The sequence below is a fragment of the Hyperolius riggenbachi genome, chromosome 2 (assembly GCF_040937935.1).
Source record: "Hyperolius riggenbachi isolate aHypRig1 chromosome 2, aHypRig1.pri, whole genome shotgun sequence".
Lineage (NCBI taxonomy): Eukaryota > Metazoa > Chordata > Amphibia > Anura > Hyperoliidae > Hyperolius > Hyperolius riggenbachi.
In genome coordinates this window covers 348,563,662-348,578,981 of record NC_090647.1, presented here as the reverse complement: position 1 = coordinate 348,578,981, position 15,320 = coordinate 348,563,662, and the positions used below count along the sequence as shown (strand labels likewise).

The window sequence follows — 15,320 nt, the reverse complement described above, 5'->3', positions numbered from 1 at the left end:
CCCAGATCTATCCCTGTACTACTGACTTTATATACTTCCAAAATGTGTACCAGTACTGCTGACCTGCTGTGCCTCCCAGGAATGTACCTGAGCCAATGACCTGCTGTGTCTCCCAGATCTGTACCTGTACTACTGACTTTCTATGCTTCCAAATTGTGTACCAGTACTGCTGACCTGCTGTGCCTCCCAGGTACAGTATGTACCTGAGCCACTGACCTGCTGTATCTTTAAGGTATGTACAGAACCTGTACCACTAACCTGCCGTGTCTCCGGAGAGTATACCTATACCACTAACCTGCTGTGTCTCCTGAGAGTGTACCTGTACCACTAACCTGTTGTGTCTCCTGGGAGTGTACATGTGCCACTAACCTGCTGTGTCTCCTGGGAGTGTACATGTACCACTAACCTGCTTTGTCTCCTGTGAATGTACCATTACCACTAATCTGCTGTTTCTCCCAGGAGTGTACCTCTACCACTAACCTGCTATGTCTCCCATGAGTGTACCTGTACCACTAACCTGCTGTGTTTCCTGGGAGTGTACATGTGCCACTGATCTGCTGTTTTTTCCAGATGTGTACATGTACCGCTGACCATTTGTATCTTACAAATGTTTCCCTAAACTGATGTGTCTCCTGGGAGTATACCCATATCCCTAACCTGCTGTGTACAGTATGCTAGGTGTAAACATGTATCATTGACCTTCTGTGTCTCCTAGATGTACAACTGTTTTGCTGTAGATTTGTAGAACACTGTTTAGCTGCGTTTCCCAGTTGTGAACTTGTACCACTGACCAGCTATATCTACCAGATGTGCACCTGTACCACTGATCTGCTGTGTCTCCGAAATGTGTACCTGTACCATTATCCTTGTGTGTCTCGTGGGAGTATACATGTGTAACTGACCTGCTGTGTGCGCAAGGTATAGAGCTGTATCACTGATCTTCTGTGTCTCCTAGTTGTGTATCGGTAACACTGATCTGCTATGGCTTCTGGGTGTGTAATTTTGCCACTGATCTGATCTGTCTCTCAAGAATGTACCTATGCCACTGATCTGCTATGTCTCCCAGATATGTACCTGTACTGTACACTGACATGCTGTTTCTCTAAGGGCCAGAGCACACCAAAAAGCGCTAGTGTAATCGTAAGCGCTTTTTAAAATGATTTTTCAAGGCGTTTCTAGGCATGTGCCTAGCAATTTTCTATTTATACCTAGCGATTTTTGGAGCGTTTTTGTGTTTTTTTTCACAGCCGCTAGTGTACTGGCTATGTAATAAAAACACTTGGAAAATCGCTCTGATCTAGCGCTTTTCAGAGCGATTTTCCACTTTCCCGCATCGCCTCAGAAATCTGCAGAAATGTTGCAAAATGTTTGCGTTTGGGAAAAAATCTCACCGTTCTGGTGTGATCCATCCCATTCTAATACATTAGCCAAGCGCTTTTTAAAGCGCTAGCGTTTTTAAAAGAGCTCAGAAGCGTTCTTGGTGTGCACCAGCCCTTAACATTTGTACCTGGACCATTAACTTGCAGTATAACATATGTGAACATATTCCACTGACCAGCTGTGGCTCCCAGGTGTATACCTCTGTCACTGATCTACCTCTTAGGTGTGTACCTGTACCTTTGAATTGCTATGGCTCCCAGGTGTATACCTCTGTCACTGATTACATCTGTCTCTCAGTTGTGTACCTGTACCATTGACCTGCTGGGGCTCCTTGGCATATACCTAAATTGCTGATCTGAACTGTCTCTCAGGCTTGTACCTGTAACACTGACTGGCTGTGGCTCCTTGGTATATTCCTCTGTCACTGATCAGATCTGTCTCTCAGGTGAGTCCCTAAACCACTAGGCTAGTTTTTTTCTACATTAAATAATATGGTAATACAATACAGTAATACAATACAATAATATGGTAATACAATACAGCACAGTCCAAAGAACCCAATACAAAAAAAGCTGAAATTTAGCACACAAGTTTGAGCTTGTTTGTATTTCAGTAGTCAGTACTGTATGCAATGCAATACAATCAGGAATGATTCTTGTATTCTGTTTCGTTTTACTTACCAACAAATAAACGGAGTAACCTTGAGATGTTTTTCTGAGGCGTCACCTGTGTTTGTTCCAAATATACTTTTCAAGTTTCATTCTGTTTCTCTTTTCTGTTCTTTCTTGCTCTGTTTTTCCTCTACTGAAGTTCTCCTCCTCATAAGGAGGACGTCCCAACCAGCTGACATCACTTCAGGCTGATAATGAGCAGCAGATTGTTCCCTTTCCACTTCCACCTTAACAGAAAGGAGGAGCAGTAGTACATGTCAGATGTTACAGCAGACTTGTCTACACAACTTTCTCTCAGCCTTGGGGCTGTGCCAGACACACTGTAGTAACTAGCTCAGCATTTGGAAAAAGTAAACCACACTCATTTCTCAGGTTCACACAGTATAAAATATTAATGTAAGTAATAAAATGTAACACACTGATCGATGTGCATATATTATTCAGTTACAATGCTCATTTTCTATTATACACTGTTCTTCCTCTTTTTTTTTTTAATTACACTCTTTGCAAACTTGTTTGCCACAATACCCATTTCAGAAAGCAATACACTGATACGCTATAGTGCGTAACGTACCAGGCGCACAGCAGTTTTACTATTACTATCGCTAGGCAAGCACCGCTCATTAACCCTTTAGCACCACAGTGCTTACCGGATTAACGTGTGCATTGCTATGGTAATGCGTGGTGAAATGCACGTTACCATAGCAACACGACACTAAAGGGTTAATGTGCAGTGCTCTCCCAGCATTAGTAATGGTAATAATTGCGTCCATGCAAGGGGCATCTTGTGTTCCATTTTGGAAAAACAGAGCAAGTCAATAATCTGTGTTGTGCAAACAGATCCATCTTCTTTTATAAGTGGAAGCGAATCCTATAGTTTAACAACGTGTACGCTTTTTTCAACAAGGGGGAAGACTAGAAGTAGCGGCAGTGAGGTTAGTGAAGGTGTAGCGGCAGTTAAAGAGACACTGAAGCAAAACAAAATTATGATATAATGATTTGTATGTGTAGTAGAGCTAAGAAATAAAACATTAGCAGCAGAGATATGAGTCTAATATTGTTTCCAGTACAGGAAGAGTTAAGAAACTCCAGTTGTTATCTATGGAAAAGAGCCACTGAGCTCCACGACTTTCAAAGTCGCAGAGAGCTCTGTCTTTGGAAGTTTATTATCTCAAGTGTCAGTCACTGTATTGTTTTTTTTTTCTCCAGAGGACAGTTCAAAAGTTCACTAGCCTGCTCTGTAAAATCATTTAGAATGGTTAGTTTGTAAACTGCAAATATTAGAGAATGATGCAGTGTTATAGAAAAAACCTATATAACTGAAAATAAAAATATGAGAATATTTTTTTACTACTAATGTTCTAGTAATTATCCATACTACACAACCAATTCATTATATCATTCAAAAATGTTTCCGCTTCAGTGTCTCTTTAACCACTTAAGCCTTCTGGACATAAAAGCTACGTCCAGAAGGCCATGTGCGCTCCCGCAGCCGATCGCGCGCGTGCACGCACGCTCCCAGCTGTGGATCGTTAGCCCAGGAATCAATCAATCGGGACATGGTGCCCGATTATTGATTCCTCTACCCCGCAGAAAATGTGACCGCTTCTCTCGGAAGCCTCGCTTTTTCTACCTCTTGCGTCCCTCTAAGCGTACATGTTACGCTTAGAGTGACGTCATGTAAACAAACTCATGGCTGCCATCTTGTGGCCAAAAAGTAAAACTACATCTATATGTAAAAAAACAACAAAAAAACTATATTTACATAAATAAATTACTATTTACATCCCACCCTCCCAAAAATACCCAAATAAAATGTTTAATAAAAAAACCCAAAAAAACATTACTATAAAAAAAAACACGTAAATATTTACCTAAGGGTGTAAACTTTTTAAATATCAATGTAATGATGAAATATTTCTTTTTTATTATTATTATAAGCTTTAAACTTGTACATAGTGATGGATGCAAAACAGAAAAAATGCACTTTTATTTCCAAATAAAATATTGTCGCCATACATTGTGATAGGGACATAATTTAAATGGTGTAATACCCGGGACTATTAGGCAAATACAATACGTGGGTTTTAATTATGGAGGCATGTATTATTTTAAAACTATAACTATAACGATCACGCTAATTGGCCGATGGGGGGGGGGGGGGGGTTAGGAGGGGCGGGGGAAGAAGGAGGGTTAAAAACAATTTTTTAAAAAATAAGGAAATTTATTGAAAAATAAACAAATATTTTAAAAAAAATAAACATTGAGGGAACAATCACAGCCCACCAACAGAAAGCTCTGTTGGTGGGCAGAAAAGGGAGGGGGGGGGGGAAAAATCACTTGTATACGGCTCTGCAGCGAGCCCTTAAAGCTGCAGTGTCCTATTTTGTAAAAAATGGCCTGGTCACTAGGAGGTTTAAGACCGAGGTCCTCAAGAGGTTAAATATATTTTCAATTCAAGAATTGCAATCAATTTTTATGACTCTAACATTTCACAAATCTGACCAATGTGCCACACATATATGTTCAATTTCTTTCTAAATTATGATAAAAATGATTGGAAACTCATAAAAATTAGTCTGGGCCTGTACATCAACAAATTGAGAATCTACCCGGCACCATTCAATTTTCATATAAATTGATCAGAAAAATCCAACACTCCCGATCTTCTTTTATCAAATAAAAATGTGGAATTCAATCAGATTTCTTGAATGAATGAAAACAAAACCTTTCGATTTTTCTGTACAACTGATCATATTTATTGAACTGGTGTAAAAGTGGAACTTTTAATTGTATGGTGTGTGGACACCTTTAGTGCTAGGTGTAGTGGGAGACTGGGAGTAGGAGGGTTAGTGTGAGAGAACGGATTAGGAGATGAGTTTGACGTAAGCGTTGTGTTAACAAAAGTATAATATCAGTAATATAAAATTATCAATATTTATTTATTTATATAGTGCCGACATATTATGCAGCGCTGTACAGAGTATATTGTCTTGTCACTAACTGTCTCTCAGAGGGGCTCACAATCTTGTCCCTACCATAGTCATATGTCTATGTATGTATCGTGTAGTTCATGCATCCTAGTCTAGGGTCAATTTAGGGGGAAGCCAATTAACTTATCTGTACGTTTTTGGGATGTGATATTGGTACAATCGGCGGCTCGTGCCAAGCTCATAAGCATCTGCACTAAATGTATGCTTAGATTATTTTGGCTGCTACAGGGGATACCTGGTACCAATAAAATAAAAGTGATAAAAGTGTACATTGTGTAAACACTCTCAACTCTTTTGCTGGTTGTTTTGTTTTAAGGTATGTCCATAAATGATTTACAAGATTTTACATCTCAAAACTAAATGTAATGGATTGACAAGTTCAAGACACCCCTAGGACCCACTAAAGTGTCCCCATGGGCTACATGTACCACATACATATATGTATGCCGCTCTAACTCCTGGCTGTGTAAAATATTATTACCCCTCCAAGTCATAGCAACTCGGGCAATCCCCAGAACCCGGAATTACCCGTGCGCAAGGCATGCACTGTAGCACTTGTGCTGTAGTGGTGCCAAAGCCACGCGCGGAAAGCACCTGCTTGCACATGTACCATGTGTTGAGAACCTAGGTGTTAGATTATAGTAAAGAAGGCCACTATTGATACAATTTGCCAAACATTCGATTATGAACGATTCTTCCTATGAACGATCGTAAATGATCATAATGGACAAAAGTTTCCTAACCAATCCAATCAGATTAATGAAGTCGATCCAAATTTCAGATCAATCCCATCAATCTGATAAGATTGGTTTACGTTCGTTTATAAGAAAAATCGTTCGTAATCGATTGTTTGGCAAATTGTATGATTAGTGGCCACCTTTATTTAGATTTACGGTAAAAAAAAACAAAAAACATTTAGCTGTGTTCTAATAGGTGATATTTTTACTTTAGGCTTTTTTTTAGGACTTCACATACACACATTTTGATATAGATATATCCTGTACAGGGTGGTGCTGCCATTCATTCATTGACAAATGCCCTCAGGCTTCACACTTGCTGGAATGGTAGCATATCTGTATAGTGCAGGTATCATTTTAGGGGTCCATGATATATTGCACTCAAATTGGGAGCATATATGTGCAATTGGGGTGTTTGCAATAAACTGCATTAAGAAGAATTATGTGTGTAAAGTTTTATGCTTGATGAGTAGAATGTAATACATTGCATGCAATGGGCTTGATTCACTAAGACAAATAGTGTGCCTTATCAGAGTTAACACACCTTATTAAAGTTAACACACCTTATCAGAGTTGACATGCCTTATCAGAGTAGCACAGCGAGCGCTACAAACTTATGCCTGCTAATTGGCAATGACGAGAGCTCCACTCGTCCTGCCCTGAGCCCCTGCGGGTCCAATCACTTTAAACGACATTATCCCCGCACTTTGATTGGCGAAATAGGCTGCCTGTCACTTGACAGGAAACTTGACAGGCAGCCTATTGGGCCAATCAAAGTGCGGGGATAATGTCCTTTAAAGTGATTGGACCCGCAGGGGCTCAGGGCAGGACGAATGGAGCTCCTGTCATTGCCAATTAGCAGGCATAAGTTCGTAGCGCTCGCTATGCTACTCTGATAAGGTGTGTTACCTCTGATAGGGCATGTTAACTCTGATAAAGCATGTTATTTGTCTTATGCTAGGTACACACCATACAATTTTCTGTTAGATTCTTCTGTTAGATTTACCTACAACATGGGAAAAAGCTATCTGGCAGGTAAATCTAAGAGAAAATCTAACAGAAAATTGTATGGTGTGTACCTAGCATAAGTGAATCAAGCCCAATGTATTTTATTCTGCTCTGCTCATCATGTGGTAAGACTTTACACAGGTAATTCTGCTTAACACAGTTTATTGCAGACACCCCATTGAATGCTGTGTCCAAAGAGCATTACATTTCTCGGATTTCTCTGTTATGGAACAAACTGGACACATTGGGGTTGATTCCTCAATGTATAGCGCGCTAACTGACGGTACTGCACTAGTGCACATACTTTACAAGGAACCTCGCGCACCTCAACACAGCACATTGCACGGCCAGCAGCCCGTGTATTGTGCACACGTAACATTTACCACACAGTCTTCAATGTATCTCGCGCTGAACAGCGCAACATACTGTACATTGATGACTCAACCTGATTAAAACGGTATATGTGTGAACAGGCCCTTAGGAAAGCTTCGGCACTTTCACACATGTCTATTGGTCCATAGAGATGGCTAGAACCTCCGATTTTCGGTTCGCGAACCTCGAACGCGAACATGCGAAAAAAGTTCAGATTCGCGTGAACTTTCGAACCGCAATAGACTTCAATGGGGAGGCAAACTTTGAAAACTAGAAACATTTATGCTGGCCAGAAAAGTGATGGAAAAGCTGTTTCAAGGGGTCTAACATCTGAGTTTTTGCATGGCGGAGTGGGATACTCGCCAAAATCACGGGGGAAAATCTGGATTTGACGCAAAGCAGCGTTTTAAGGGCAGAAATCACATTGCCTGCTAAATTGGAGGCCTAAAGTGCTTTAAAACATCTTGCATGTGTATACATCAATCAGGGAGTATAATTAGAGTACTGCGTCACACTGACAGCCCAAACTCACTGTGTAACGCACCGCACACAGCTGTTTGTGTAGTGACGGCCGTGCTGGACTGGTGCGCACCATGGCGAGAGTGTAGGCCATGGCGGTTTTCAGTTGTAACTGACAGGTGCTGATATATAACTGACAGCAACTGGTATATTTCAGTTCTCACAAACTATTGTCAGCTGCCTTGTAATAACTCACCTGCAGAATCTGCTCCATCCTGTGCTTTGCCTTCAGCCCTGCTGCCTGTGTCTCCTCCATCCGACACATGTTACGTGAATAACATGCACAAGGTCATAGAGGCAGGCAGCGTGGCTGAAGAGGGAGCACGGGATGGAGCTGCTGAAGGGACAGGTGAGTTATTACAAGGCAGCTGGGTAGGGGTGTAACTACCTCAGGTCCCTCTGCAGAGATTTGTTGGTGGACGCCCCCCTTGGACCAGAACAGAGACATACCAGCAGAATCAATCAGTAAAGAAATTAAGAGTGTCGCCCAAGAAAGTCCCACAAAGCTACGTATGCCATGTTTCAACAAGCTATTCAGTCAACTATTCAGACATTTTTAAAAAATCACCAGGATTGCACTTTTATTTAGCTTTCCTGTATAAGAAGAAGACACAGCCAGCCAGCACTAGGGGAAGAGGGAAACAAAGGTGAATGAGGGAGGGCTGGTGCCAACCAACAGTGCGTCTGAGCGTTTTTCAAATCGACAGTGATATGGAAAGCGATCATAGCCTAATCCATCTGATCCCCACCTACAGAAGGCACCTTGATACCATTAAGCCCGTCGCCAGGTCAAACAAAAAGTGGACAGAGGAGGCAAAGCTGGAGCTTCAGGCATGCTTTGATTGCACGGACTGGGCAGCACTGGCAGCTCCCTCCCTGGAGGAATGGGCAGAGAATGTCACCTCCTACATCAGTTTCTGTGAGGACACCTGCATACCAACCAAGACTTTCAAGGTGTACCCCAACAACAAGCCTTGGTTCAACAACAAGCTGCGACGGCTCAGAAAACTGAAGGAGGTGTCGCACAAGTCCGGTTCCCTGGAAGAGTTTAGAGCTGCCAGAAATGCCTTAAATCGGGAGCTAAAAAACGCAAAGAGGGCCTTCTCGGACAAGTTGAGCCTGAGCCTCCAGTCCAACAACTCACGGGAGGTATGGAAAGGCCTGAGGGCAGCTATGAACCTCAAGCCCCCGCACCAGCAAGCAGCCCCCAGCACCAAACTGGCCGACGAACTCAACGAGTTTTATTGCAGGTTCAAAAAGCTACCCAAGCAGCCCGACATGACAACGGCCACGGACAATGGGGCGCACTCCCCCCTACCTGTCCCGGGAGATGGCGGTGACGCACTGATTGCAGTCTGTGAGGAGGAAGTCCTACGACACCTACGCAAGCTCGACCCTAGGAAAGCTCCAGGCCCGGATGGCGTGACGTCAATCTGCCTGAGGACATGTGCAGACCAGCTGGCCCCTGTACTCACCTCCATATACAACAGATCTCTTATGGAGGGCAAGGTCCCCTCCTGCTTCAAGAGGTCCACAATTATCCCAGTCCCCAAAAAGATGGGTAAATCTGACCTCAACAACTACAGACCAGTGGCCCTAACCCCCACCATCATGAAGATCTTTGAATGGTTGGTCCTTGCCTCCTTGAAGCACTCTACTAACGCCCTCCTTGACTCACATAAATTCGCTTACAGGGCAAACCGGTCGGTGGAGGACGCCACCAACATCAGCCTGGCGTACATCACTGAGCACCTCGACAGGCCCAACTCCTATGCCAGGCTACTGTTCTTGGACTTCAGTTCCGCCTTCAACACCATCCGCCCTGACATCCTGCTGGCCAACCTCGCACAGCTGGGAGTACCCCCTGCAGGTGGATCGGGGACTTCCTTTTCAACAGAACGCAGAGGGTTAAGCTATGCAACTGCTACTCCAAGGTGAGAACTACTAACATAGGCGCTCCGCAAGGATGTGTCCTGTCCCCGCTCCTGTTCTCCTTATACACCAACAGCTGCACCTCAACTGATGACTCTGTTAAGGTCATCAAGTTTGCGGATGACACCACAATCATTGGACTCATCAGTGGTAACAATGAGGATGCCTACCGCAGCGAGATAGACAGGATCTGCAACTGGTGCACAGATAACAACCTAGTCCTCAAGGCAGCAAAGACAGTGAAACTGGTTGTGGACTTCAGGAGACGCCCACCCCCTCTCCACCCTATTCTCATAACGGATGCCGAAGTCTCCAGGGTCCCCTGCGTTCGGTTCTTCGGCACAACCATCACTAAGGACCTAAAATGGGGGGAGAACACCACCAGAACACCAACAGAAAAAGGCTCAGCAGAGGTTATTTTTCTTGCGCCAACTGAAAAAATTTGGCATCCCACGCGAGCTGCTTAGGAGCTTCTACACTGCCACCGTGGAGTCCATCCTTTGCTCATCCCTCATCGTCTGGTATGCAGGGGCATCTGCTAGCGACAAGTACAAACTCCACCGAGTAATCAGCACTGCAGAAAAGATCATCGGACTGCCACCCCTCGATCTCCTCCACACGGCCAGAATGAGAACAAGGGCCATCAAGATCTTGACCGACCCCTCCCACCCGGGCAGTCGGTTCTTCAAGCTCCCTCCACTGGGCCGCCGCTACAGGGCTGTCCCCACCAGAACCTCCAGACGCCGGCCGGAGTACCTTCTTCCCCCAGGCGGTACTCCAACGGAACTCGAACCCCACATGACAACTTGTGTTTCTGTTCCTTCTGCATATAACCCCCGCTTGACTGTATGCCCCTCACAATGTTCATGTTTATGTAGCCCTCACTACGCCATATGTATGCAAGTCTATGTATGTATGTACAAATGCCATGCCATGTGCTCCAAAAACAATACCGGGTATGTCTCTGGCATACTTGGCGAATAAAGCTGATTCTGATTCTGATTCTGTAGCATTTTTTGGAGCGATTCATTCAAAAATCGCTCTGAAAATCGTTTCACAAATTCGCACTCACAAATCGCTAGCCATTGCTATTGCGATTTTGGCGTGTACTAGCCCAGAGAGAGGAGGAGTGGAGAGAAATTGAGAATAGCCTGAGATGGAGCAGAGCGCTCATCTGTATTGCAGTCTCACATCACACAGAGGCTACTTGCCTGTAATAGGACTCCTGTCCCTGCCAGTCTCTAACACAAGTCAGAAAGCAGCCCTCCTGGAGTCTAGGGACTGTCAAAAACTTTTCAACTTGTATAACACCTTATCCACACATGCAGCAATTATAACAATGGGGAGAGACCAGACAGATGTTTGCCTAAGGACCCTCCAGGCAAGCTCTGCATCACACTGTGTACATTTATCAGCTTTCCTGCCCTCTAATTGCACTTTTATCAGCTAGCCTAGTGTTTCACATTGCCTTACAACAACAAACCTGAATACACCAGACACCAGCCCAGCCCTAAATCACTGAATGAAAGACGGCCTGGGGGGAAATTGCCCCCCTTCCCTCCTGGCCAGTGTAGGCCTGCATGCCACTGCAGTTGAGCTGAACATGCAGGCATATGGGAACAGCCAGAAAGACCACCTGGGGGGCCCAGCAGAGGTCAGAGGCCCTGGGGCATTTGCCCCTTTTGTCTCTATGGTAGCGCCGGCTCTGAGCTTCTGAGAGGAACTGACGGTGAGGTTAGTATGTAATATTTATTTGCAGCTACATCATGTGTTTATTTTAAATCATTTTACTCAGTTCAGGTTCCCTTTAAGCTCGTAACAATCTATCCAACTATCTTCCAAACTTGTCTGTTGGAAGGTAGGTTGGGCGAGTGTATGGCAGGCAAACAACCAGCTGACCAACTGATAATAGGTTGTTTGCCAGATCCAACCAGTGGATTAATTTGCCCAACTATCATGCAGGTTGGAACGTACAAGTCTTTTGAACAACTTTGTTGTTTTGAATGCAAACTTGTTGTGTAGTTTGGCATCTAGCTTGCACACATAGTATTTAAGCGAGTTGGTGGTTTAGTTGGTTGGCGTGTGTGTACGTACTTGTCATGTAAACAATTTGTTGTATGGTTGGCCATGTTGTGCGGTTGGTTGTGCATTAAGTTGGACATGTGTATAAGCCTGAAGCTTGTTAAAAATTAAAACAAGATAATTGCAAGACAATAGCGTAGTGCCATGTCTGGTAAGTGATTTTGCTTGTGATCCCATTGACTTTAACCCAAACATAAAAAGCAGGAAAAGTGCAGTATACACTACATTATTTTTTACAGTAATATCAAATATCACCAGTGGAAACAGTGAACTGAAATTTCAATGACAATTGTGGTGCCCTTTCTGGAACACATTTAGAGTATAGTTTTTTCTGAAAATGGCACAGGAAAGCCACAAACTTCTGAAAGTGTATAGGGCTGTCTGGGGGATTAGACACTGGAGGAAGTAGAGGGAGTTTGTGCATCACTCAGTGCAAAGTCTGTGTTTTGTGCCTGAAGAAAGAGGAAGAGATAGTTTGAGGTGGCGTGTGGAGGGTGATACCCTTGCCTGTATCATCAGTCTGCAGTGGTTGAAGGGATGGAAAACACCACTTGTAAGAAATGATAGACAGCCCTGTAACTGATGGATGTGGATGTTGTTTAGTATGTGAGAAGTGAGATTCTCCAGGCTCCTTACATTGCTGCCTCCTACTTGAAGACAAGTTATTCTTAAGTGATAATTCTTAAATGTTGAATGGGTTTGGCTTATGGCACTGTATGGTCACCTTCCTAATAAGGGATTGTACAGACGGTTCAGACATTGGGCATAAAAAGTGGATGCCTATGGCTGGCAAACGAGAGGGACCTAGTTACAGGGGGATCAGCCTTTACATTCCAGGCTCTCTTTTTTTTATCAATCTCCTGCAGATGCATGTAAAACATGGCAGGCAGCAACACTGGACCTATGCGGACCTGAAGAGGTCACCCTAAAGTGCAGACAATTACGAAGTCCAGATGCAGTCGCATAAGAGACTTGGTGCATTGGTCTTTATGGTTCCCCATTTAAGGTAACTGCAAACATAATGAAGACTCAGCAGTAGTTAATTTGCATGCTGTTTGGTGTTAGGATACTCCAGTGTCCTGTTGACCTCTGCACTGGTGATAAGTAAGGGCTCTTTCAGAGCAGGGAGTCTAAGTTGGTGTGAGTCTTCAGCATCACCAGAGCCACCACCCCTAGTAGAAGATGGACTGTTGTGCTGCTTGGTAGCCACCAGGTCACGTCCCCTGCAATTGCCCCCCAAGTGACAAAAAGATTAGATGAAGTTAAGGGCAGGCAGCAATCAATGTTCAAGACAAACCGACGTCAGTAGAGACAGATCACAAACAAAGTCAGGTACAAGCCAAGTCTCAACAGGAAGTCAGAGTATCATAGGACAAGCAGGAACGGATTCAGGATTAGGGTGTAATGGATTGCGGAAACACCGCCGCGCGGTCTGACAGCGGGGCGGCTGTTTCCGCGTTCAGACCGGCAGGTTTGTCTGAGCCAGATGGAGAGCTACGCGCGCGCGCGCTAGGAGGCAGGACCTTTATGCCAATAGGAGAAGGATCAGCTGATCAGGATGATCAGCTGATCCCAGCGCAGTGGGTGATTGGCTGAGTGGGACTGGGCGGCGCTGAGGAGCGCTGCACTACATATACTTCTTGCCTGTCAGTTGCTGGTTGTCTGCCGTTGCGAATACTAACGTGTGAGCACTCAGACCTCAGTCAGATCACACAGTGTGTTAGAACCAGGAGGACCTGGGAATTCACACTTAGCCAGATTACGTTTGTGTTATATGTTAGACCAGTTCCAGGATGTTGTGACCACGGACCTCACACCCAAGTTTAGGGATACTGTGTCATTGCTGTGTTATACTTTAGACCAGTTCCAGGATGTTGTGACCACGGACCTCACACCCAAGCTTAGGGATACTGTGTCATTGCTGTGTTATACTCTAGACTAGTTCCAGGGTGTCGAGACCAAGGAACTCACACCCCAGTCTAGGACTTTGTTATACTTATATGTTATGACCATTGGCTCTGTCGACCTTTCTCTTGTTTTCTGATTTGGTACCTCTGCATATCTGCCTACCTGTTGCCAGACCCTGCCTGTACCCGGTTACCGAATCAGTCTCTCTCTCTCTGTACCTGATCTGCTCGTGTGTTGCCGACCTGGCCTGCCCGACCACTCTAGCTGTCACTCTCCTTGAGTGCTCAGTCTAACTGTACTAGCAGTAACACCATTCCACCAGGTGGCGGCTGCAACCAGGACTTCCGCTCTTCAGAAAGTCCTCTCTGCAGTACTGCCAAGGGCTCTACCCCTTAGGAGTCCTCTGGCTGCAGTATAGTCTGATTCCCAGTATAGCAGGGAATCATTGGCTCCCAGGTTATCTCTATCCCCTCTCCTAGGAGATAGTTCACACACAGCCATAGGCCTCCTGCTCCTCAGGTGGTCCATGCTCATAGTTTCTGCATCTCCCGCCCCACGGGAGATAGCCTACTGTTGCACCAAAACACTTACACATTACTAGGTGTCCAGAGGTTAGTCATACTTGTATTATTGGTGATTCTGCAGATCATCAATAATCAGGTATACATCTGTATTCTTGGTGATACTGCAGATCACCAATAATCAGATTCTCTCTGTGTGCTGACACCGATCGTTACAGAACGGCAGACCTGAAAAACAAAATGGACGCACTCCACAGCCGTCTTGATGCACTCACCACTTCGGTGGAGAATTTCATCAGAGTGCTGGACGGTCATCAGACCCAGATCACTGCCTTGTCTGGGTCCATACAGGTTGTCAGACGGCTGTGAATTCAGTGCGATCCCCTCCAGTTACAAACTTACGTATGTCTGTACCCGAAAGGTTTTCTGGTCATAGATCTGACTTTCAGAATTTTAAAAATTGAGTAATGTCGTATTTTGAGTTGAGACCCAACTTGTCAGGAACTGAGGCACAGAGAATTACATTTATTAAGACCCTGCTGTCAGGGGATTCTCAAACATGGGCATATAGCCTTCAGGTAGGGCATGAGGCTTTGAGGTCAGTCGAGGAATTTTTTAAAGCCATGGCCATAATTTATGATGATCCGGACATTGCCTCCACTGCTGAGCGGAAGCTTAAGACCTTGTGTCAAGGCAAGGATCCGGTAGAGGTCTATGCAGCTGAATTCAGGAAGTGGTCTGTGTCAGCTAGGTGGGGGTCATTTGTACTATTAGACTGTTTTTTATCAGGGTTGTCACTGTCAGACGCCATCTCGGATTTGATGTTGGGACACCCTGAACCAAAAACTATCGATGAGGCAATCGCTTTAGCAGTACGGGTTGATCGCCGTTTACGGTACCAGAAACAAACCCGTGGTAAGAACACTATTAGATATGTCTCCTACGCCTCTCCTCCACCCGTCTCACCTCCGCCAGAGCCAATGCAAATTGGACAGTCCAAATTGACACGGGTGGAAGGAATCACAGGAAAACAGAACAGCTCTGTTTATACTGTGCAGAGGAGGGTCTTAAAGTGCAGAATTGTCCCAAAAAGTCGGTAAAAGCTGTCGCCTAGGTGTAGTCAGAGGTAATACCCTAGGCGCGCAGTCTTTACCTCTAAACAACAATCGTTTGCTCCTTCCCTGTTCTGTCACATGG

At 44.6% G+C, this 15,320-nt stretch overlaps 1 protein-coding gene across 2 annotated transcripts in view; it reads right to left on the bottom strand.

The window, feature by feature from the left end:
* RAB7B (RAB7B, member RAS oncogene family) overlaps nt 1-7,778 on the bottom strand; it is an 83,104-nt gene extending 75,326 nt beyond the window's left edge. Inside the window, exons 1-2 of one of the 2 annotated variants that reach the window (XM_068269548.1) lie at nt 7,694-7,778; nt 2,061-2,278 (exon numbers count right to left, since the gene is read on the bottom strand). The gene's annotated coding sequence lies outside the window, so the exon portion shown is untranslated. The remainder of the gene's footprint in view (nt 1-2,060; nt 2,279-7,693) is intronic. The other variant, XM_068269549.1, reaches the window with a different exon arrangement.
* Between the last annotated feature and the right edge of the window lie 7,542 nt (nt 7,779-15,320).